The sequence below is a fragment of the Xenopus laevis genome, chromosome 3L (assembly GCF_017654675.1).
Source record: "Xenopus laevis strain J_2021 chromosome 3L, Xenopus_laevis_v10.1, whole genome shotgun sequence".
Taxonomy (NCBI): domain Eukaryota; kingdom Metazoa; phylum Chordata; class Amphibia; order Anura; family Pipidae; genus Xenopus; species Xenopus laevis.
In genome coordinates, this window is record NC_054375.1 from 107,885,679 (window position 1) to 107,908,863 (window position 23,185).

General features: G+C 38.6%; 1 protein-coding gene across 2 annotated transcripts in view; it reads right to left on the reverse strand.

Moving 5' to 3' along the window:
• The window catches only part of tnfaip8l3.L (TNF alpha induced protein 8 like 3 L homeolog), a 41,461-nt gene that overhangs the window by 15,228 nt on the left and 3,048 nt on the right, over positions 1–23,185 (reverse strand). The gene's annotated exons all lie outside the window — the stretch shown is intronic.

Sequence of the window (23,185 nt, forward strand, 5' to 3'; positions counted from 1 at the left end):
CTCAAAAAAAAAAAAAGACTCAAATATCATCATCCTGCCCATGGATAAAGGAAGATGCACAGCTGTACATAATACATCGGATTACCATGCAAAGGTTATCACCTTTATAAGCGACAAAAACACATATGAAGCTCAAAGAACAGTCCCAACCAACAGTTACAAAAAAAAAAATAAAAAAAAAAAAAAGTCATAAACCTCTTAAAACAGCTGGAAAAACAAAAAAACTGTTGATTGGGCTACATATCATCGCCTCTACCCTGGTGAAACCCCTCCGTGTATATATGGACTTCCTAGGATACATAAGGAAGGGGCCCCTCTCAGACCAGCAGTATCAACTCTGTGACCTACAATATGGCCCAATACATAGCCAACATCCTAGCCCCTTTGGTTGGAAATACAGAGCAGCGCATCCATGGGATCACCAATTTCACCCATTGTGGTAAACCTGTACATGGAGGAAGTAGAAAGAAAGGCTCTGGGTACTTTCAAAGGAATGACACCAAACTGGGGGTTATCAGAACACTACAACACAGAGCAGACACAATCCCAATCAGCACAGAGACTCAGTCAAAAGAGTTGAAACACCTCAGAGGGGCCATTAAAATGTGCAGGTATCCAGACTAGGATTTTGTTAAAACTGGGAGAAGGAGAAAGAACAACACCAAAACTACCAGTGAAGGTGGAAAGTAGGACACACAAAAGAACTTGGTCCTCCCTATATATTTCTGCGGTGTCTGAAAAACTTATAAGTATCTTTAATAAACACTGCATCCCAGTCTGCTTTAAACCCAGCAACACTGGTTTATCCAAAACACCCAATGCCAAAACATAAAAGAGGAGTAACATTGTGTATGCAGTGCAGTGAGTAGTGATGGGCGAAACGGCGCCAGCGTCTTGTTTTTGACGCCGGCGCCCGTTTTTTGAAAAAAAAATTTGACGCCGGCGAATTTTTCGAATTTATTCGCTGGCGGCGAATCGCGCAAATTCGCCGCGAAGTCGCGCCTGGCGAATAAATTCGCCCATCACTAGCAGTGAGGAGTGCTTGGACTTGTATGTGGGAAAAACCAAACAACTGTTACACAAACGTATGGCGCAGCGCAGGAGAGCCAGCTCCTCTAGTCGCCAGGCTGTGTACCTACACTTAAAGGAAAAAGGACATGTTTGAAGATTGCCAAATTCACATTCTGGACTGGGAGGAGGATTGGTTCAAAAGAGGCGTCAAAGAAGCCAGATATGTGAAAGTGGAAAAAGTTAGAGGAGAGGAGGGGGTGCAACACTTTGTCTGCAACATACAATGCTGTTTTGGCACCTCTCCCTGAATGGTTTAATAACACCTCACACCGCATTGCTCCAATCATGCTAATATTATCAACACCTTGCCTTCATGAAGTCTCTGACCCTATGCTGGTTTTACTAAACAAATTATGCTGATTGATTCCAGGGTATATAAGCACAAATATTTTTGTACAGGACTTGAGAAAGCCAGCTGGATGACTAGCAAAACGTCTTCAAGGAAAAAGAAAATACAGCAATTCCAGTTGATTTGACTTATTACTATAGATATACTGGAAGTGTTCATTTCAACAAATTAATGCTATTCACCCATCTCCACGTTAATTTGTGAAATGGTTATATTATAAAGAGATAACATCATGTAAGTGTAAGGATGGCGAGGCATCAGGTGGTCCTCCATTCCTGTGCTTAAAGCAAGTCACACTATGGCAGCACATAATCGTATCTCCAAGGTACTGTCTGTGGGAATTAGTGTCAAATACAGCATGTCCAACACTCATTGACCCAGCTATACACTTTGTATACAACTGTACAGAACAGCCTGGGGTCCTTTTCAGAACAACAAGGTGAAGGCTGGATTATAGTCTGATCATCATTAATATAACCCCTTCTGCTGTAGTCTGGTGCACAAGGTCTCATGGGCCTACTAAAGAGCCTAGCTCCGTCGCCCTACATATACGGTAATTAGATGTATAGATGCTAAACAGTATAAGTTTTGACAAGGATGGGCTCAATGTTTCCTCTAAGCTAAGCACTCATGTGTGCCCAGTCTCCCACACAGATTTTGGGGCCAGCATACCCAACAAATTGTGGTGTGCTCAAAGACTTTTGTGTGCAAACACATTATTTTGTAGTTATTGTGACCCATCAACTACTCTTTGTACAGTTCTTTAAAAATGTGCACAAAAGAACATTTTGGAAGGATGGAAATTATCCTAGACTGGGGAGATCCTCTGGTAGACCTATCCACTCTAGTCTATATGTCTGATCATTCCCATATGTCCCTGTACCTACTTAAATAATAAACACAATTGCACATACAAATCCACAAACACTATCAAGTGTTGCATCCAAAGTCAGTTTACCTAGTAATATGTTTGTGGATGGCAGCTGTGGCCCCAAATTCCAAAAAACCCATGGAGATCACACAAACGTACACAGGTTCTTCCCTGGCAAGAGCAGAAGCAAGAGTCCAGAATGGAATGCTAAGCATTGCGCCAAGATGGAAGTTACAAACATGCAGTGAAAAAATGAATGCAGTAACAAAACAATGAATATTTTTACTGCCTTGGTGGGATCATTGTAGAATAAAGCAATATTCATAGACTAGATTTGTACCATTTATGTAATGGATCTCAGCACAGAGACAAATGTTTATAGCTGAACTACTCTCTGGAGCTACTCGACACTGGGCCTTCAATTCAATTACCGCTGAGAAGTGTCAGTATCCAAATATCACTGCATTGCACATTCATGTAGTACAGAAGTCAAAAAATGTACCAAAAGCTTAAAAAATAGCCTGCCTTAACTGATGGACTCACTGTACCCTGTCTGCTTTTATTAAGAGTTCTGAATTTTTCTCTTGCTTACTCTTGTGTTTACTCTTACTCTTGTGTATACTTTCCCTCTACCCTGCAGTGCCAGCATCACTTTAGACTTATACGAACACATAGGAAGATCTGGTGTGTCCCTGGACATGTGGTCCTTCATATATATTTCTGTACCATAGATACTTTTATTTTCTATAGCCAATTTTAGGCAGCAGCTAGTGCTCTTAATGGAAAACTATACCCCCAGAATTAATACTTAACGAACTGATTAAAAAAAACCTTACCCAAGTGGAATATATATTTAAAGGGGTTGTTCACCTTTGAGATAACTTTTAGTATGATGTAGAGAGTGATATTTGGAGACCATTTGCAATTGGTTGTTCGTTTTTTATTATTTGTAGTTTTTGAAATATTTATTCTCTCTCTCAGTCTCCATATACACATAGGGGCCCAATTCATTAACTTCGAGTGAAGGAATAGAAGTAAAAAAAACTTCAAATTTCGAAGTGTTTTTTTGGCTACTTCGAAGGATTCAAACTAAAAAATCATTCGACTATTCGATAGTCGAAGTACTGTCTCTTTAAGAAAAAACTTCGACCCCCTAGTTCGCCACCTAAAAGCTACCGAACCCAATGTTAGCCTAAGGGGAAGGTACCCATAGGCTTGGCTAACTTTTTTGGTCGAAGGATAATCCTTCGATCATTGGATTAAAAGCCTTTGAATCGTTCGATTCAAAGGATTTAATTGTTCGATCGAATGATTATTCCTTCGATCAAACTATTTGCGCAAAATCCTTCGACTTCGATATTCGAAGTCGAAGGATTTTCATTCAGCAGTCGAACCTTGATGAATTTGCCCCATAATGTGTGGGTATTAATTATAATTATAAAGATTAATATGGTGCCACGTCTTTAATGTACTCCCACTTTAGCATTGGATATAAATACCGCATTTTGCTATGACTGTGTACGTATGTGTATATAAACACACACACACGTATTTAGTAGCTCTGCCTCAAATGAAAAATTGGCCTTTGAAAATATTGCTCGTGCCATCTCTATTGTAGGGAAGAAGAGAATGCAATGCCTATCTGATTCTTCACATAACAAAAGATTTTTTTCCGTGTTTTGGGGTCTGGAAAAAAATGTATTATTAAATGGAGAATCTGCCAGAGAAATAATTTCCTGAGAACGTGTCCTCCTACTGCTGCCTTCCATCTGTTATCATTATGCAAGTTTCATTTAATGATCTATTATTATACATGTTTGAAAGGGTACAATGGGGGCTGGATAGTGTGGTTTCCATGCCAGACACTTCATGCCTAAAGAGATGAGCTGTAATGTTAACCTCGTGTCTGTGTTGGCAGGTGCACGTCTCATGCAATGGTTCCCTCTTGATTTTAATTTGTTCAGATATTCTATGAGAAAAAATGGACATAATATAATGCAAGTATGTATATTAGTAACAGCCTTGAAAGATGACAGAACACCATTACCTAATGGGTCACGTGGCCATCTCTGTTCAGTCTAGTTGTAATACCCATAGCAAGAGGGCAAAAAGGCTGCAGTGCAACACTTTATCTGGATACCCCTTTTGGGCCCCATCATAACCACAATTATTAATGGTATCCCCTCTGTACTCACATAAATCCTTCTAATTTACCCTGTGGGATTGTGTTTAGGCCCCTTATGGAAATGGAATACTGGGCAATTTGGTGATCTTGGAGAATACTGTAAATGCACTTGTTCAAGTTTTTGTTCAGAGAGATAATGGAGAGCAATATGGGATATTTGGGCACCATCGCTAAGGCTTATAAAAAGGCAGACAAAATTGCAACTGTCTGTAGGGCCAGTAATGCATTTAGTAACTGAGCAACATGTGGAACTACCCATACCTCCCAACTGTCACACTTTCAAAGCTCAACCTGCAATCCTGGATTTTTATTAAAACATCCCGAGTTTCACTTTAATCTCCTGCAATGATGCCAGAAAAAGATACAATGTTTCTAAAACTTATAGAGGCTTTTTGACAGAAAGCCCAGAATACTCTGCATCTCCACTTCGATACAGTTGTAACTAATAAGATAAGCAGGTCTCTTTGGGGAACCGTGACTCCCAGCTCAAAGGGGAATTTTACTGTCATTAGCAAAATTGTGCCTAACACCCCCAGAAATGTGTTCAAACTTTCCATAACCTGCCAAATTTTGTATAATTGTATTTTTTAGGGGTGTGGCAATAAATGGCCATGGTCATATTTTTTTCTGCCACGCTAGGAGTGCCAGATATTTTGTTCCTTATATTTTTTAAACTGCTGGGATGTATGCATTCAAGTGAACCTGATTCAATCTGACGTTGTGGTGTCATTCCTAATTGCTAGTGTGTGCCTGAGCCAGCAGCACTGATCAAAATACTTCATGTCCTATAGCCAAAGACAATGTATGTATGTATGTATGTATGTATGTATATTTTTATTTGTATAGCACTCCTTGAGGGCAAAGCACTGTACAGCAAAACAATAAATTAGTAGTAATAAACAAGGGGTCATTGCAATAATAAGTGACAATAAGTGCATTATTAGAAATACAATTCACATAAATATAAAATATAATTACACTACAGATTAAGTGCTCAGTGTCAAGGAAACAAAAGGCTAGAGGACCCTACCCCGTAGGGCTTACAGTCTCAATGGAAGGGTAACATACAGACACAGAGGGGTACTAAAGTGTTGTAGGTTACAGTGTGGGACACATATAAATGCCAGTTCCCAGTTCAGGTGTTATCCAGGTGCTCCCAGAGGAGTCTGTGTTTAGTTCTAAAGATATTGAAGAAGGATTCTCTCAGGAGAGATTCAGGAATGGCATTCCAAATATAAGGAGTCGCAAGAGAGAAGGGTTTGATACAGGAAACAGCAGTAGTAGTGGGGGGTACAACCAAGCGGTTGCTCTGAAAGGAGCGGAGGTTTCGGCCAGGAACATATAGAGAGACAAGAGATGAGATGTAGTTAGGTGCAGAGGAATGAGGGGCTTTGAAGGTTATGAGGAGGAGTTTATAAGTTATTCTTTGTTTTATAGGAAGCCATAATAAGAATGTCAACATGTGGGGTCTGTACCCTTTTGGATGAGAGGAGGATGGTTCTGGCAGCAGTGTTTAATACAGACTGTAGAGGGGAGAGATGGGAATTAGGGAGGCCAGTTAGTAGAAGGTTATAGTAATCTTGTCGGGATAGGATGAGAGCATGCATGAGCGTCTTGGCCCTAGCATGTAAGTTTATGGAATACATAAATATATTAATTATATTTATTGTGAATACACTGCAACAATACAGTGGCATTAATATGATCCAAGAATGAGAGAGGAGTCAAAGATTACCCCCAGAGAGCGAGCGGAGTTGATATGGTTAAAGGAGATCTAAACCACCTTGCTATTAAAATCCGCTACCCCCTACCCTACATAGTCCCCCGCTCTGCTTCCCCCAGCCTAGGTGTTACCTCCTGTAATTGCCCCCAATTCTTTACTTAACTCTCCTCGCAGAGTCAGCGCAGCAGAGCTCATGAGCACAACCTTCGCCTCTTCAGTCTTCTTCGGGAACTGATCGGCGTATCGGGCATGTGCAGTTGGAGCAGTTTTCCTGTTTGTGACAACTGCGCATTCGCTGTGATGGAAATTGCCCAAGGGAAGGAAGAAGACCTGAAGAAGAACGAAGAGCCAGAAGATGGCACCCGTGAGCTCCACTGCACTGACTCTGCAAGGAGAGTTAAGTAAAGAATTAGGGGCAATTACAGGAGGTAACACCTAGGCTGGGAGAGGGGGGACTATGTAGGGTAGGGGGTAGCGAATTTTAATAGCAATGGGGTTTAGTTCTCCTATAATGAGTATGCCTCAATAGAGATATAAATAGTGGAGTAGGACCAGGCTCACAGTGACTGGAAAATTCCAATTTCCAGTAGAACAAAATGGGAAAATCTGCGGTTTGCCATAGGCTGAAACATAATAGAAATGCTGCTTTGTCAGAAAAGGGCAGAAAACAAAACTATTAAATTACACCTCCCTAAGCAAGAAATAAGGTCATCATAACCCTTTCAACAATAAACTCCGCCCCAAGATGTTTTCATTTTATCAGACATTACACATTGTTTTCAGGCACAACATTTCCATTCAATGCCTGCTTCCCTTTGATGTAAATGCATGCTGCAGACTACACCGATTTCTAGGCAACCATAACAAATTTATCTGAAGAACGGCTAAATAGCCAACCAGCTTTGGATTTTTTATTTCTCCAGTTTTAAAGAGGACCTAACAAGCTTTTCTCCTTATAAAGTAGGATATTTGTAACAAGATTATAACGGGCATTTTACCAAGCGGCTGATATGGTATAAGCTACAGCTGTTCAGCCTCAGTATTTATTTAATTGGCCCATTGCACGTACACATGGGCATTTTTACTTGTGTTTTCCATGGGGTGAATTTCCAGCCATTCTACTGCACAGCAACGCAAGCGTTCATTGAAACCAGAGTAGTAGCCCTTTAAGCTACAGACAGCAAAATGAGTGCATATCCTATTTCTGATGATGTTCAGTTTTTGCTACTTACATTTTAGTGTTACATGAGTTGAAATAACTTTTTTGACGGCTACAGTTCAGCCTTATTGATTTGGTTCTGAGTTATCTTAAATGACTATCACAAATCACGGACTTCTAACAGAGAAGTGGAGCCAAAATGTGCCTAGGTGGATTACGGGAGCAGTATATTTAATAACTGAAATATTGGGAAGAATGCAATTGACCAGCAGGGATCATTTAATCTTTAAAGAGGCAGTATACCCCATTTAACAGGAGTAAAACAAATAGGACTTGTGCTGCACATACGTTTTACCTATAATTTTAATCATGAAAAATCAATGGTTTTTGATATGGTGTTGTTTTGGGCTTAACAGGCAGACTTAAAATACTCCATGTTTCATCCTTGTTAGGTAGAGAATAGATAATTGTATACAACCCCCTCCCTTTCTCCTTTGTTGTGACTGTTTTGTTATCAATGCCGTAGTTATATATTTATCTGTCTCACAAGAACCAGGCATGGAGTAGATATCATTTCCATGTTTATCTCAAGAAATAACAAAAAAAAAAAAAAAGATGTATTTTTCATAATATATGCAACAGGCAAAAAGTATGTTCTGCAAGTGCTATTTATTGCACTCGTGTTGAGCAAGGGCATATCATGTCCTGCTGTATATTGAACAGCTATTCAGTTATCTTTGTGTGTATTCCCATATATGCCATTAGTTGGCAGTATATTAAAAGGGTATTCCACTACTTCTGTGTAATGGCAGTGGCAATGATTGCCTCCAATGTTATGCCAATTGCTAATACTTCTCTTTTTGTTTGGCCACAGAACTGCAGCGAGTGCAGAGAGTCCTTACCTTTAACCGAGAGTTGACTAGTTGTACTAAATTTAGTGAGCAGCCCTATGTTCCCAAAGGATGGTTAGTGGATTATGGCACTGGTTGGATCAGGTGGACACTTGAGCAACTACAAGAGTCAGCATTTAAGATAAATTCCCCCCCCGGAAGATTTCCTGCTGGTATTAGCACTTCTGCTCGGCATTCTGTATTTGGTGAGATCTGCACTATTTCTATCTGTGAAGTACTAGTTGTACTACTATGAAAATATATATGCTGCCCTTGCTTTCACAAGTACTGGTCTCTGACTTACGAGTATGTTTCGCTACCCTGATTTTACATTTTCCTGGATTTTACACTGTTTTCTCTGGTCCCCTGAAAAATATAAAATGGGGGTTCACCTGTAATGGTTTTTTTTCTTTGAAAGCACCACCTCCCATCTGTTGAAACCCACCTCAGGATTATAACAGGATGGCACTATCCTGAGTGTAGAGTAGCCCGTGCACTTTGTTGTCTGGTGTCCTACACATCTCTCTTCAGTCAGACTCCACTGACTGCAACACATATTTTGCCTTATTACCCCCTATTATTATTATTAATGAGTTTTTTCTCGGTCACTTAAACCTGTCACTTATATCACAACCTTGTCAATGTATTAAGTAAACATACTGTTGTTTATGAATGCCAATAAATGCTTGAAACAACCTGTATGAGGCCGACATTCTTTTGAGAAATTCATACTTCACTCCCATGTTTAGGATATGTGCCATACAAATGTAGCCGGAGGCAGCTCTTTCCTAAGCTCTGCTAGCCTAAAGTGAAGGGACTTTGTAGTACTGAAGAGAGTTAAGTCTATATTCTTCTCTCTGATCCATTTCTTCTGCTGGGGAATCTAGACCACTATTGCTAGAAACCCAAAAGGGGAACCTACCAGGCTGTGTCCACGGGATGTACGGATATTGCGGTCTTTGATATATATATGTATATCTTTGTGAATTGTCTTGGACAATAAAGCTGTTCTGTTATTTTTGTTTAGTGTGTCCTATATCTTTCTTTTTACACAACAGCAAGAGAGGTTTAGTCCCAAAACACCATCACCTTCTTTCTCTATTAATCGAGGGCCCACATGGGTGAGAGAATCCAGTGTTACCCATGCTCTACTGGTCATCAGCTGGAAAGGCCTGTTTAATGCAATTATTAAAACAAAGAAGCATTTTTAAATCTGCATGGAATTAAAAGAGAATCATTAAAATGTAATTTAATAATTAAAATCTGCATAGAATAAATAGGCAGAAAAGGAATTTATTTTATCAATATGCAAAGACTTCCAAAGGCCCACACTTTCTTTCTCTCTCGGAATTACATCGCCTACTCCTCTCCCAATAATTACTGTGGCAAACTGCATCTCGCTATACAACCTGTGTCATTACTCACCATTAAATTAGAACAATATAGCGTCATTTATTTATTTTTTTTACAGAGAGCTTCGTTATTCCCACTTTCATAAGAGGCTCTTTTTATATTACAGAACCATAAAACTCATACACCTCACTGAACTCTAATGCTCAATTTAGGCCAGATTCCCATTACAGCAGCTGTGGGTATAAATTCACAATTAAATTATTAGAAAGTTTTATTGCTTATTCCAAAGCGCCCCCCCACACACTTTTCTAGCTTTTCTCCCAAAGTCGATGTTCAAATGCAAAAATAAAAGATGTTATATTTCATCTCAGTATATTTGGGGACTTTGCTTTTGTCCTCTGACAGACATATCATTTTCACACAATAATCCTTCCAAGCCACAGGATCTCTCCTTTCATTCTAAAGCTCAAATCAAAACCCATTTCTTTACTTTTTTGTCCTGGCAGCAGTAGTACAGTTTATTCCCTAATAACAAAGGCTGCTGAATGTTGGCTTGCAATGATTTTAAAAAGTACTTTTGCACCCTTTCACTGCCTTATTTTTTTTTTTTAGAAGTGTCAATATTTTAACATGTCGAGTATGTGGCTTTTATTTTAGCAGTATTAATGCTCAGATGGAAAGACAGGCTTCCAAAACTAGAGGGGGCATAAGAATATAAAATGGTTGCAGCAGAAGCAATTGAGCTGTATACAAAGGATTGCTGATGTATCAATGTGCAGCAAAACTGCAAATACAGGTATCAAAAGAAGGGAGGTTTTCTCATGACATCAGTTTTTATAAAGGTCAGGTTAGTGACTCCAATAGTATTAGAGCTGATCAGTTTATGGAGATTAATTAATTTGGTGTAGGGAGGAAGGCTCTGGCTTTTTAGAGAACTGGGCTCATTTTAATGAAGGCTATAGGGCTCTTTGCCAGGGAAGGGCTGCACCTCAATGATAATAGTCCAGCTGTTTTGGGGGAGAGGATGGCTAGTAGTTTGGAAGAGAATTTAAACAAGACATGGAGGTAAGATGGAGAAAAGTTATGTGAAAGATGAGTTATATGAAGGTCTGGGTATAATAAAGGGGTTGTTCACTTTCCAAACACTACTTGTTTTCAGATTGTTCATAACTGAGCATTATATACGGCAGGGTGGACCTTAAGCCATATATAGGAAATATAAAATAACCCGCATATTTATGTAGTATTATGTATGTCGAATTGTTGAAACATGTCTGAATAAGTCAAATCTGTGTACAGTAAATACAAAGGGCTATACCTTTTTTAGGAAGAATAGAAGAACTTGAATGGAAGGAGAGGTAAGTCTGTACATTATTCGAAAACCAGAATTAAAGGGCATGTAAAGTCTAAAATAGAATAAGGCTAGAAATGCTGTATTTTGTATACTAAATATAAACATGAACTTACTGCACCACAAGCCTAATCAAACAAATAATTTATGCTTTCAAAGTTGGCTACAGGGGGGTCACCATCTTGTAACTTTGTTAAACATCTTTGCAAGACCAAGACTGTGCACATGCTCAGTGTGGTCTGGGCTGCTTAGGGATCATCATAAACAAAGCTGCTTGAGTTCTGCATGGCTGGGAAGTAAGGCGGGGGCTCCCCCTGCTGTTCATAAGTATGATTGTTTCCCTGCTCTGCAGTTAGGGACTGTCTGACAATTCCTATCCACAGCAGTAAATGAAGTGAGAATTTCACTGCATACAGTCAGGTTTCTTATAAAAACAGTACACATTTTTTAATTAAAGTATATTGAAAAATGTGTACCAGTTTAATAAGAAACCTGACTGTTTGACTTGCTCTGACTGATGCAGATAAGAAACGGTCCCTAGCTGCTCTGCAGGGAAACAATCATACATTCCCAGAACTCGAGCAGCTTTGTTTGTTTCCCTGTAGAGCAGCCGGCGACTGAGTAGAGATTAGTATCCACAGATCCAGTGCAGTATTCATATTCTGATTATTAATCAGTCTTGCTGGCATCAGCTTCTATGGCAGATATTATCTGACTTGTGCTGGTTTGATAATTTAGGACAATCCCTAAGTTTAGCCTCCCAACAGCAGCCCAGACCACACTGAGCATGTGCATGGTCTTGGTCTTGCAAAGATGATTTAACAAAGTTAGAAGATGGTGACCTCCTGTGGCCAACTTTAAAAACTTAAATCATTTGTTTAATTTGGCTTCTGTTGCAGTAAGTTTATGTTTATGTTTATATGTTTAGTATACAAAATACAGCATTTCTAGTACTATTTTATTTTAGACTTTAGTTCCTCTTTAATGATAAACGTATGCTACAGATTCCTTTGTGCAAGTAAAGAGGCTCAGCTCCTGTTGTAATTGAAAGTTCTGCAAGATTGGGGTAAGTCTTATTAATGAGGGCTTTTAATTATCCAGACATTGGTTGGAGAAATAATATTGGCACCATAGTTAAAGGTAACTTTATAAATGTTATAGGTTGCTGAAGACCCCACCAGAAAGGGCAGTATATAGGATGTTGTCATCTCTAACAACTAAAAACGAATTATAAATGTAAAAAATTGCTTCAGCAGGTAAATTGTTTTTAGCTGAAAACCCCATGTCCCACAGATGTGAAATGGTAGCCATCCAAAATTATCTAACCATTACGGTTCTCAATGTATTGTAAAAAATATGAAATATTTACTGAAAAATATGAATGTATGACATTTAAAAGGACAACCCTACATTGCTTATTTTAGATGGAAAGAACTTGGTGGATGAGTGTCTTTTTTTCAACCTGATCGTTACTATGAATATCGTTTTTTTGCTACAGTGTTGCTGAATGTAACATCTGGCATACAATGATACTGTTTGTTAAAGGGAACCTTTGTATAAAAACTAGTGTTAGCTTTTTGCACCAAATGTTCCTGCCACAATGCCAGACCAGATGTAGTAGAAAGTAAACTGCAGATGAAGTGGGGGTACTGGAGAGATCAGATTATCTCAGGTAGATGATCAGGGCCAAGATAAATACATTTACTGTGTTTGACAATAAAATAAATAAAATGGACACGTTAACTGCTCACATAAAGAAAATGTAATGTCTATCATAAAGGGACAATAAAACTGAATCGTTATAAAAAAAACAAATCTGATAAATTATAATAAAAACAATAAAACAATTGTTCTCTTTATATTACATTATGGCACTACCTTGTGTCACACACAGTATCTCTATTCATTATAATGACCAAAACACAGCAGTAACCTCTGGGACCATTAAGTAATTTAGTAGTTAAGTAAATGTTTACTGATCCCTGCTGTCAAACCATAATCATCTGGGAGACTGCATCTGTTCCTCTCAGACCAATTCCATTAATCCAATACAGACCTATCATGTATTTTCATGATATATATTAAAGGGAAAGTATGATTTGCAATGACTGTTAGCAGACAAGGGGTTTGCAAACGTGGTACTTTGATCCCTATTTGTTCCACAAATTCCAAATGTGAGAGTGACAATGCACTGTAATGTTAGTCTCCATCTAATAATATCTTTATTTGTCCTACGACTTTGTTTAATCTAACTTCCTAAGGCTGATTTAAAATGCAAGTTTCAAAATACACAAAACTGAGCTCACATTGACAATATTGAGAAAGGTACTTTGTCCCACACAATGAATAAGGTACACCTGGGACCCTGGAATTACCATCAGTAGGTACTTATCAGTAATTTTAGGGTTCCCATAACTTTAAGGGCAGTGGACAACGATCTGTTACCTGTGATTATTTAAGGTGCGACTGCAGGCGACAAATCTTCCGAAAATGCCTCTCCATTTGAAATAATTGAAATTGCTGGTGATATGACCAACATTTCACTAAATTGCCCAAACTAAGCTCTGGAGTAAGCGATGCCCTAGGAATACAAAGGAAAACTATACTCTACAATGTGGAAATTAATTTGCATGAATAGTGGTGCATCCATTCCACGGCAATTTTTCAAAGCAGGCTGAGAACTGCAATGTGTTTATAATCCCAATATACATTCTAACAAATCATAAGAGAAATGCCATGGCACTGCTGGGGTATGTTATATATGCTACTGAGCACAGGTATTTGCTTTTATAGTATAATGCACAATTCTACTTAAAAAAAAATAGTGGCTCTTTAAATAATTTCTTGTCTATTAAAAGGTCCATTTTGCCATAAATAACTTACCCTCATTTGTTCTAAAAATAAACACATTCATTTCTAACCATTTAACCTCCTGTGTATTATTTTACTTCCCTTGGTGTTTCTTTACAGTAAACTAATTGGTTTAAGTGACGCTTAATTCCTGTGTTACAAGTGTGAAGATACGCTTAAGAATAGTAATTGCTTGTCACATACTCCGAGGGATAAATGATCTATATTTTGATTGTGGCTTGTAAATATTGAATCAGCGTGGTTACTAATTGCATTAATGCCATGACAACCTTGTTTCCACAAGGGATCTCTGCAAAATAAATATCGCATCTATATATTTATACATTATATCCTCTGCAAACCATTCCATTTGCACAGGTCAAGGGCCAAGTTATATAGGTCTACTGGATTCAAACTTGAGTGGTCACAGGCACTAATTGCAGCATTGCAGCCTTATACTAATTGCAGCATAAGGGGAGTGATGCTCCCCTTGGTGGGTCAGGAAAATCCTCATGTGATTTATAGTTCCAGGACTATAATGCTATGCTGAGACTGGATGTGCAGCTTGGGAGGAGATGTTTGAGCTTATGGGAGACAGGGGTAACAATAATGCTACAGATAAGGTACATCCTTCAATAACAGACACCTTTACTGAACCCTTGCAATATTTACATTGGAATGGAATGCTAGAATTATCAAAAAGGTTAACGTGTCTTTAATATCAAAATTATCATCACGTTTTAAGTTGCCAACAAGGGATTTAGAAATCTGCATGATAAGCAATGCAATATAATGTTACAGCACTGATTTGCTAATTGAATTTGCATAAAAGAGATGCTGCATAAAACACTGAAGCTTGGATTTAGTTTCAAGCAAGGTGTATAACTCACTTTCTACTAGAGTGAACTTGTTTGACAACGAAATGTCCCCAGCATTGTTACGCAGGTCAAGACTGCTAATAATTAGTAAAACTACAATGCTGCACAGTTTTATTTTAAGAATTTGCAGGAACTGTGGGCTGCTTTTTTTTTTAGTAAGTTATGAAATAATTGTAAAAAAATTAAATAAAATAAATGGCAGATTTTTAAAGCTCTTTTATAGTCCTAACTCTGTTGGCATACATTGAGATCACAGAACGTATACATTACAAAGAACTAGTTGGCTTATTTACAATATTGTGATGATGTGACGTTGCACCTCAATCTAACTCAACTTTAGCAAAGAATGCATTCTGATTAGGCTGAGAAGGGCTAAAAGAAACCAGAGAGCTCTTCACAATGCAATACAAGCAGTAAAAGCTTCAGAAATCAGATGGTATTCACATGCCTTATGCAATACACATACTGTAGCACTGCCTTAAAACCAAAAAGGAGAGGTTTTAATCCTCAAATATGTCTTAGACATACACAACTCCTTAAAGGGGATGTAAAGGCACAAAAATAAAATCCCATTTTTACTTTCTTTAATGAAAAGAAATCTCCAATATACTTTACTTAAAAAATGTGGACCATTTTTATAATAAACCTGACTGTATGCAGTGAAATTCCTCCTTAGTTTTACTTGCTTTGACTGCTGCAGACGGTCCCTAACTGCTCTGCAGGGAAACAATCATACTTTCAAGCAGCAGGGGGGAGCCCCCACCTTACTTCCCAGAACTCGAGCAGCTTTGTTTGTTTCCCTGTAAAGCAGCCGGCATCTGTGTAGAGATTTATATCCACAGGCCCAGTGCAGCCTCTATATTCTGATTATTAATCAGTCTTGCTCAGGCCCGGACTGGCAATCTGTGGGTTCTGGCAAATGCCAGAGGGGCTGCTATAAGGTGCCATAGAAAGTCACTATTTAGTGGGCTGGTGGGGACTGTTTGGGCCTCTGTGTATCTGAAATGCCATGGCATATTTTAATTCTCAGTCCGGACATGGTCTTGCTATATCAGCTTCTGGCAGATATTATTTGACTTGTGCCGTTTTAATAATTTATGATTATCAAGAAGCTTAGCCTCCCAACAGAAGCCCAGACCACACTGAGCATGCGCATGGTATTGGTCTTGCAAAGATGTTTAACAAAGTTACAAGAGGACAGCCCCCTGCGGCCAACTTTGAAAACATAAATCATTTGTCGTTTAATTAGGCTTCTGGTGCAGTAAGTTCATGTTTATATTTAGTATACAAAATACAGCATTTCTAGCATTATTCTATTTTAGACTTTAGTTCACCTTTAATATCCCTGTGGAAAACAATGCATCCTGGACCGCCCTGTGGGAGACAGGGGAGATCCATGGGGGTGCAACACCGAGTCAGACTGATGCTATACCCCTTGTTCCACCAACACTTAACTTTTCATCTGCTACCCGAGGCAACGTTCTCTACTTGGCTTATGGCAGCAGAAGCCCTACTGGGAGGCCATGTTATGATACTTAGCTAAGTTCTACTACCCAGCACCTCAGGTGGGGGGGGGGACTTTCTTTTTACAATAGGTGGAGTAAAAGGACTGGTAAAATACATTGATGGGTAACCAGACGATATTTGTTTGTTATAATCTATATTGTTTTAGAATTGGATTTCCCTATCCCTCCTCTAATCTACAGTCACAGATGTGCACAATTCAGAGAGCCTGTGTAATCAGATATCATTGTTATAAAATATTCCTCCACTGCTGCATTATAGAGCACATGTAGTTTGAGATTTAACTGCTCATATTCCATAAAAAAACAATAGATGGGCCTAGCCTAAATGTTGCCAGTCAATCCCTGGTCTAGGGGCTAGCTCTTTCTGGCAGAGACGCATATCTACACAGTAAAAAAACAAATTATACAGTACTTTTAAAAAATGAGAATAAACGGACTAGTAAGTGGTAGGCTACATGTAGATAGACCCCAAATACTCACTCTAGGAATTAAGAGATAAATGAGGGCAGTTAGAACTGCACAGAGAAGGGCGGGTAACCTAGGGGTCATCCACCTGCATGTGTAGTGTAGTGGCAAATCTCTTTAAAGGTGTGGTTAACCTTTAAGGTAACTTTTAGTATGTTATAGAATGGCCAATTCTATGCAACTTTTCAATTGGTTTTCATTATTTTTTTTTATATAGTTTTATAATCATTTGCCTTTTTTCTTCTGACTCTTTGCAGCTTTCAAATGGGTGTCGCTGAACCCTTCTAAAAAGTAAATGCTCTGTAAGGCTACAAATGTATTGTTATTTCTAATTTTTATTTCTCATCTTTCTATGCAGGCCTCTCCTATTGCAGTTTCTTGTTCAAATCAATGCATGGTTGCTAGGGGAATTTGGACCCTAGCTACCAGATTGCTTAAAATGCAAATTGAATAGTTGCTGAAGAAAAAGCTAAATAACACAAAAACAACAAATAGAAAATGAAAACCAATTGCAAACGGTCTCAGAATATCACTCTCTACATCATACTAAAAGTTCTCAAAGGTGAACAACCCCTTTAATAATACATGATGGACATTGTACATTAAGGAGTAAAGTATCTTCACTGACTGTAACTAATACTCTCTCTCTGGCATTTGCCATCTTGAAGAAATTCCTTTTGTACTATCCATGAGCTCAAAAACAATGTAGCATTTCCAAGACAAGATATAATTGTTAAAAGATCCACTGGATCCCTGCATGTGTGTCGATCTTCTAAACCTGTCCTCCATCCTGCCTACTAGGGGCCCATCTATCATAAGGTACCCCATATATTATGAGCACTAGGGGGAGTAGAAAAGGACTGTCGAAAAAAAGGGTTAAATTAGTAATAGAACTCTTCACCTGCAATGTCTATCTACTACTAAAGCGGATTTGGACTAGAACTATGGCAGGAATGTTTGGGAAGAATAAAGCATGGTGTACAACATTATCCCAAAATTAAGGGGTTTTTCCTTTTGTTATAATTTTTGTACATTGCTGCATATTTTACACTTGAAGCACATGATGATACCAGGATTATACCGTTTAGCAGTCTGTAACAGGGGCAATTATTGCTAGAAATGAAATATTCATATTTTTCTCAGACTACCACTCTTTGATGTCTTTAATGACATAAATGAAGAGACAGTTTTAAAAATGCAACAACCTGGGCACTACCCACCTGCATATGCTATAAAGCCTATCCAGCCTCAGCTATTTATGGTTTGATCTCAAAATAAAACACGGACGGTTGTGCAAAAAGAGCACAACATTTATACAAGCAACACGGTGATATCCACCCCCCTTATATAAAAAACAAACTGAGGTTCATTTATAATGTAACCCATAGCAACCAATCAGTGATTAGCTTTATTCAGCCAGCTGCAGGTTGAGCGCTGAAAACAATCATCTGATTGGTTGCCATGGGTTACTGCCCAGGTGCAAATTTGCCACTGTTTATAAATGAGCCCCAATGATATTATTATTTATAGGGTGCTAGGCTGAGGCTTTATGATATTATATTATTTGTATATGTATCTTTATTATTATATTAAAAGAAGGGCAGCAGCTTGCCCAAAATACACATGACTTTCCCCCATTATAACCTATGGTCAAACTTGCTGAAAGTTTCTGCAAGTCATCAAATGGATTTTGAAATGTTTGTGAAAAATGTTGAATGTACTGTTATAGGGCTGTTGGACCTCGCAGCTGGTATAGTAGGTTTAATAGATAAATCAATTCTAGCTACAGTCTTTTTAAGATGCTTATTTCTGCTTTTAAAATCCATTATTTACATATATCTCACTGCACTGGACCTGTATATAATGTGACATTATTACCAATTATGTTTCGTGTGCAAATGAGTCTTACACCAATACAATACAAGAATTTCTGTGCCTGACATGTTACCCGTCTCACCCATAACCAAGGAAGGTTCCATACTTTACTGACCTAGTTCTGTATGCATCATATATGGTAAATAAATGATGCATGGCATCACTACATGACTGGCACTATATACAGTACATCACTAATCCGATATATGGCATTTCTTTTAAGCATAATTACAAAATCCATTTCATCTTATAACAGGATATGAGATTCCTTTATCCAAGCAGATACTTGCTGTACTAAATTACTTTCCAAGTGCATATTTAACAGTACATGCAAGTTGCTAGGTGGCATGCAGAAAACAGCACAGGCTTGATTTATCCTCTGTTATTTTGCAGTGGAATACAGTATAAGGTTTCTGATATGAATGGGACTCACAGACAAGAGTTTAATGTAGAGAATGGAGGTTAGTGGTCTCTTGATAATATTTGTAACAATGGTTTATATTATTATATACATTACTATTATAAAATGCTGACATATTAAGCAGTACCAATCCAATTAATTTACTAGAGCATTTTAATAAATCAGGATCCCAGAATGAGAAACAGAAAGACAGCAGACTTCTCATACACAAGCTACACATGTCCATCATAGTCTGTCTGTCTGTCTGGAGCACAAGGTACAAGTGTACCCAGCTTCAGAAAAGAGACGACAGGGGAAATGTAAACATAGGGCAATCCCTAATCCCTCAACCATATCTTCCAGACAAGCTTCTAATCTGCACAAATTGCTACAGCGGGCATATTATTAAAGCAGCCTCTTTTCACCCTGAATCTATCTGCCTTAGAAAGCACTCATGCCGGTGTTACAGTGAATAGGGGAAAAAAACTGCACATATAAGCAATAACCCATCCCACGTGCAGAACAGAACATATTTCCCTTGAAATATCATCAGTAAAACAGCAAGCTTCCGCATTCCTAGAAATGTGGGTTTCATACACTGGATCTGTCAGTTACAGCAAAGATGCCAGGTGGACATATTATTTATTCCCAATTATTTCAGGGTGAGATGGTTTGACATGATGCTTACATCATCTGCATGTCGACATGCATAAAGTGCTGTCATGAATTAGGAAGAAGGAATATACCAATAACAAAAATGATACACCAAAGCGTAGGTTTGTCCCAGAATATACTGTAAATTCCTGATATGACTGATGTGTTCCTGGCTGGATTTGTATGAGCTGCACAGACTAGAGAAAAAAAAAAATCAGCGTACAATCAACTAACGGTGTTTTGAGCAATCAGAGGTTACATAGTGTATGATGCGGCTCTAAATGTCAGGGCATCTAGGAGAGAAAAGGGATTAGTGGGGAATGTGTATGTTTACAAATACGGTATGCCAATATACTGAAGATATCTAATAAGATCTCTAATAAAGCAGGTATATCCAACCTGTGGGCTTTAAGATCTTATTAAACAGCAATTCCCATCACCCTCTCTCAAACTGAGCAGCTTCTATGTTGTCACAATTAAGGACATTCCTACTTTATTATGGAATATGACCATGTTGCATGAGGATGATGGGAAGTTTAGCAACACCTGGAATAGCACAGATTGCATATCCAAGCTTAAAAGTTAGCTACTTCTAGGTAAAGCCCACTCGATCAATGTGCTTCCTACCACGGCTTTTGCTGGAATAGCTCAGACACAGTATATTGTGCCAAATTCAACTCAATGAAAAACAAATTTCCCAGTTTATCTTAAGAAAACCCAATTATGGTCTATGGGAAAATCTGCAACTGATGAGTTTTTCTCCTTTAAGCTACTATTTCTTAGAAAATGCTAATGTTACAGTATAACAGTGCTGTGCCTTTTAAAAGGGGTCATATTTACTCTGGAATTTAATTGTAGACTTTTGTTCCCTAGTGCTGTTCCTACCACTTCTCTAATGTTTCTGGCTCACTGTTATACCCTGTTAGAATTGTCCATTTGCCCATCTAAACCACCTGGATAAACTTTATAACGTTGTACCAGGCATAACCGAGTTTTCTTTTTGGTCGCCTGCTCAGAAGTGAAGGGGTAAAGCACCTGCTGCCTTGTTACGTATAAAGCTTCCCAATACCAGTATTATTCTCTGCAACATTTTCTTTGCTTCTGAATGCCGAGTCTTATACACTAGGGGACTAACTACTAAAACTGGCAAAACTGATATAAAGATGGCTAAAAATGCACAGATGTGGCTATGGCAGCCTGCCTCATTACTTCTCTTGCTGTTCCCATGGGGCCTTGGGAGACAGTTTGTACATGTCATACTGTGATTTATTTGGATAGCATTCATCGTAAAAAAATATATTGGATAAGACATAAGCAGATTTATGGAGTGCCCAGGGGCCACACGTTCTTCTGTTCTGTGGACAACAGTTAAAGAAGCATATAAACACTATTAGACCATTCATGTTGATGGATAAATGAGAAAATATTTGACCATTCAGTTTGCGGACTGATCAATCAGAAACAAAATGGTAAATATTTAGAGGATTGACAAGGTGTCTGAGCAGGGCATTAAAAAGGGAAAGCAGCTTATGAAATGACTGACAAGCAAAAAAGCTATTAAAAGTAAATAAATGTTATGAAAATGCAAGGGCTAGGACTATGGAACAAACATTTAATTAAATCATGTAGACCACACCAATGTCAAACTGGACCCACAAGTGCTAAATTCCTGGATATCAGACCAACTGACTCATATAATCTGTTATTAGTGCAATTTGTTGCTTGATAAAGGGGCCTGACCCCGAAACGTTGCACTGCTATTCCACAATAAACGTGCAAGGTGTTCCTTGCTTGCATCAGTTCTGTGCCCCTCTGGATTGTTTGACTTCTAGATTAGTGCAATTTGGCCACAATAGTGGATGAGCAGAGAGCATGTGCACTGATATGATAACTATGTGGCCCTGCTCGGTTCCAAACTGCCTAATAAATCTGTCCATGTCATACAATGTGATAAAGATAAACACATTTATTCTCTGCGTGTTCATTTCTGAATAGGCCACACTTAATACGCAATAAAAATAAATATATTGAATATTTTGCTTTCTTAAATTGCACAACGTCAACGGGTGTTCTTTTAGGGCCAATAAAGTAGTCCACAGTCAAATCAAGCCAGTGATCATGATCTTGTAGAAAGAAAAGCAGTGCTTAGGGAATAAATTTTGGAACACTGGTTCATTAAAGTTCAAAACTTATCTCTACGTATAGACAAACTGCAGATGAAATATCATACCAAGTCATCTACATATTTACTGTTGTCAAAAGAAAGTACAAACATCTAAAAAGCAGAAATTGCATCTCTTAGATAGGCATGTCAACTATATATACTGTATCTAAGGTGCAAGATCAGTCTCAGGGCCACACCAAGAAGCACACAAAACCCATATAGTACACGGAATGTGTTTTAAAGGACACACCTAGGTAATTATGATGTTTGGTCACATACTGCAGATAATGAACACAACAGAGCTCAAGGTTGGTGGCAAAGCAGGTTGGTTGTACAGTAACCACTATAATACCATGTATACTTGCATCTCCCTTAACTCTGCTTCATATATTGTTGGCTAGTGCCAATGCTAGGTGTTATTTCAGTAAGGAGCGTAACTAATGCAAGGGAAGACAGGTATGAAAACAAGTGCAGAATCCAACTCCTAATACCATGCGCTCTACTCCACTCAAGTCAGCTGCTCTTTAGATCAGATCCTGTCTCTTGGGGCAGGACTACACGGGCATTTTCGGTGCGATCCGACGTGCAAGAACGCAGGCGTCAGGTCAGCTGCGACAGAAATAAGGTAAGTAATAGCATTGTCGGGGGGTGTCCCATCGTTGATCCGAAGCAACATGACTGTCGGATGCAGACACATCACACAACGTCTTCATCCGACAGTCGTGTTGCGTCGGATCAACGTTGCGACTTTATCCAACATTTGTATATATTACCTTATTTCCGTTGCATCCAACTTGACGCCTGCGTTTTTGCGCAGCGCGTCGGATCGTGCCAAAAACGCTTTGTAGTCTTACCCTTGGGAAACAGACTTTTTTTGGTATCCCCATGCTTAACACTTGCCCAGTGTTTGACTGGGATACCAGTGGCCCACTTGAAAACCTTAGACCAAAGGCCTACTCTTACCTCCTCACTACGCTACGTTATTCTACTAGTTTCTTCTCTTTACATACTGTCATCTATCTTTCCCATCTAAATGTACACGGTATAAGCACATAAAACCAAATGGACAGGTGAGTAGGGGGGCTCATTGACTCTTAAGCCCACTGGGAGACACCGGAGACCTAATGGCCCAATTGGAGCACACCTCACTCATACCTCCCAACTTTGAAATACAGAAAGAGGGACAAAAAGATGTTTTTTGACCATGTCCATTTTATGGCTATATCCCCTAACTACCACATCCCTTTTACCAAATTTGACAGGTTATAGAAAGTTCGAACACATTTATGTGGGTTTTAGGGTAAAGTTTTATGTGTTATTACAGTTCTGCTAATGAAGGTGAAATTGCCCGTTAGGTTGCAAGTCACAGTTTCCACAAGAGACCTGCTTATCTTAAATTGTTACAAATGTATCTAAGTGCA